The following is a 2,924-nucleotide window of genomic DNA, read 5'->3' as shown; positions in this document are numbered from 1 at the left end:
GGAGAACTTTTATGGCTGAGTCTGCCTTGATGGTGTTTCAATGATTTGTCTAAACCTGGAGGTACTTACACATTTGATAGTAAAAACAACAATTTTATAGCCTATTATATGTGAACATAATTTTTAAAGATAATCATAACAAAAGGTAAAGTAAATGACTAAAATACCTATTATATGGTGTAAAACTAAACTACATTTAGCAACATGTCGAGTTTCAATGTCAGTTTTGTCTTTACAGAAAACTCCTTGCAATACTCCAGCAGAGTGTTACTTTTCCTTTTTAATATCTTGCTCTTCAGCTTCCTTTGCCCTTTTTGCTCAAATGCCAAAGAGTAGGGTGGTGGCCTGGCATGTGGAGACAGGCAAAATTCCCAATGTGCTTCTCTTCCTCTGGGACGACACTGACTTTCTCATTGAAGTAGAAATTCTGAATGGTTATCACAGGTCTTATTAGCTCTGTGACCAATCTGAGTTCGTAGGCAGAGCTGTCTCCCTTCTTGGGAGCAAAAGACTTCCAGCGAGGAGGTAGGACTTTGGGGCAGTATTCCTTCACGTGCTATATAACTGCCTGTAGTGATTCAGTGGGTTGGTTTCTCCCACTTGAGTCCACAGAGATGATGATGTGGGCCTCTTTCTTATGGATATCTGTCACTAGTTCTTTCAGACTGAAGTCCCTGCCAGCTTGATCCTAGGTTTGGTATCTCACTGTAGGGTAAATCACTATGGGCCTGATGGGTACAAATGCACAGAGAGGGACAATGTAGCATGCTTTCACCCACCTGACCTTGCTTCTTCACCTCTTGCATGTCTCTTGGTTTAACCAAGGGGACACTTGCTGCTGTCAGTGCTGTGGAAGTTAAGTTTCAGGTCATGCCATTCAGTTTGGGTGCCAAGGCTATTTGCTGTGTGTGAGAATGATAAAGCAGAAAGGGGGAGTGTCATAATATAAACCAGAAATACAGATTATGCATTGATTTCATCATGTTTGGGTGTTTAAGCCTCTCTTACTAATGCACGTTTTTCATGCAGAGCATTCTCACTGCCTTGCAATTTTACAGTTTTCAGATCCTGAGGTAAATGCTAAATGTACTTGCACAACACACACACACACACACACACACACACACACGCGCGCGCGCGCGCTCGCGCGCGCGCACACACACACACAGAGTGCATCCTGCTCAAATCAGACTGTGAAAACATGATAAATGTTATATAGAATAATAAAATAAAGTTTCCTCCTGAAAAGAACACTGACCTGATCAGAGTCTCTACATAAGGAACAGAAGAACCTATCAAAAGATAACCTGTTAGGCCCTTATGAGAATAACCATGTCCTTCTGTATTGAAACCAAGGCCATCCCCTCCACTTCTTAGAGACAGATATGAATACATGCTTCCTATGAACTTAGATCTTAAGTAATGGTTTGACAAAGAGTATGCTTTACGATTAACATTGTGATGATTTTCTGTAGTTAGACAGGCACTGTGGGATGATTACAAATCATTTAAAGAGCAAGTATTAAATGATAACTAAGTAATGATTACACACTGTGCAGAACTATGCAGGGTTCTTTGAGGATGAGTAGCAAAAGGTAGAGCAGAAAGATAAGAGTTGTTTGTCAGTTACAAAGACAAACTTTTTGTGTTTGTGTCTGTGTTTGTGTTATGTGATGTGATGTGATGTGTATGTGTGTGTCTATCTGTCTGTCTGTCTGTCTGTCTGTCTGTCTGTCTGTGTATGTGTGTTCATGGAGACCAGAAGTTGACACTGTCTTCATCTATTTCTCTCCACCTTATTTTTGAGATGACAACTCACGCACTTAGCTTAACTCATTGTTCAGTGAGCTCCAAAAATCCACACCTCTTTCCCCAGTACTGGCATTACAAGTGTGTTTAGTATTCTCATCTTTTAACATGGTTATTTGGAATCCAAAGCACAGGTTCTCATGTTTAGGTATCAAATACTTTGTTACCTGAGCCATTGGAATCTTCCTAACTCCAAAATATGTTCATAAGATTACCATGAGTTATAATAGAGATTTTTTTTTCAGTTTAATACACTGCGAGTATCCCCTTTAGGACTTCTAATTGACTTTGGGGCTCTTGGTTGGGCTTTCACACAGAAATGTAATGGAAGTATAAATGAACCATACAGTTACCATTTGCTGACTCACTTTATGTTTTAAGAAAACTGAGGCCAAATAGACTCAGTTGCTTTGATTATACACTCATAATTCCAGTCACTTTTGTGATCCCATATGCATGAAATGTTCTTTCTTCTGACAAGTGACCAACCACATTTGTGCACCCTCAGATTCAACTCAAGATGACACTGTCTGTCCATGGGGAAGATCAAGACCCCAGGCACAAATATGTCCCTGTTTCATACATCAGTGCAAATCAGAGCTTCTGGAACATTGAACTCATGTGAATTAGGGACCCACTAGCCTGTCCTTGAAATTTTTTAGCTGCTGGCACAGCTCAGGGATCTTAGTGGACTTATGCCTATGCTTGGTCTTACAGTGCTCTGCTTATTGTATTTATTTACAGGTTTGTTACAAAGGATACTTTAAAGAAAGCAAATAAGCATCTAGGTGAATTTTATATACGTGTGAGATGGCAACATATTATGTAGTACACTCTCTGGAGTTGGGGAGCATCTCCTCAGCACAAAAGTGTATTCTTAGTCCCTTTCTTCTCTGTCTCCAGTATGTATTGGTTTTGAAGCCTTCAAACCCTGCTGTTGTGTTCAAATGTGGAGACACCATTGGATATGCATGAGTGTAGCAAGAAACATAACTAGGGTCAGAATCCATTTCTCTTAGAGTAATCGGAATAGGGCAGGGTGTCTTCTGTTTCCTTCCTTCCTTCCTTCCTTCCTTCCTTCCTTCCTTCCTTCCTTCCTTCCTTCCTTCCTTTCT

At 40.3% G+C, this 2,924-nt stretch overlaps 1 pseudogene; it reads right to left on the bottom strand.

Moving 5' to 3' along the window:
• Window positions 1–267: 267 nt before the first annotated feature.
• On the bottom strand, window positions 268–1,395 carry LOC119807269 (annotated as a pseudogene).
• Between the last annotated feature and the right edge of the window lie 1,529 nt (window positions 1,396–2,924).

This window comes from Arvicola amphibius, chromosome 2 (assembly GCF_903992535.2).
Source record: "Arvicola amphibius chromosome 2, mArvAmp1.2, whole genome shotgun sequence".
Classification (NCBI taxonomy): Eukaryota; Metazoa; Chordata; class Mammalia; order Rodentia; family Cricetidae; genus Arvicola; species Arvicola amphibius.
This window is presented reverse-complemented; position numbering and strand designations above follow the sequence as displayed.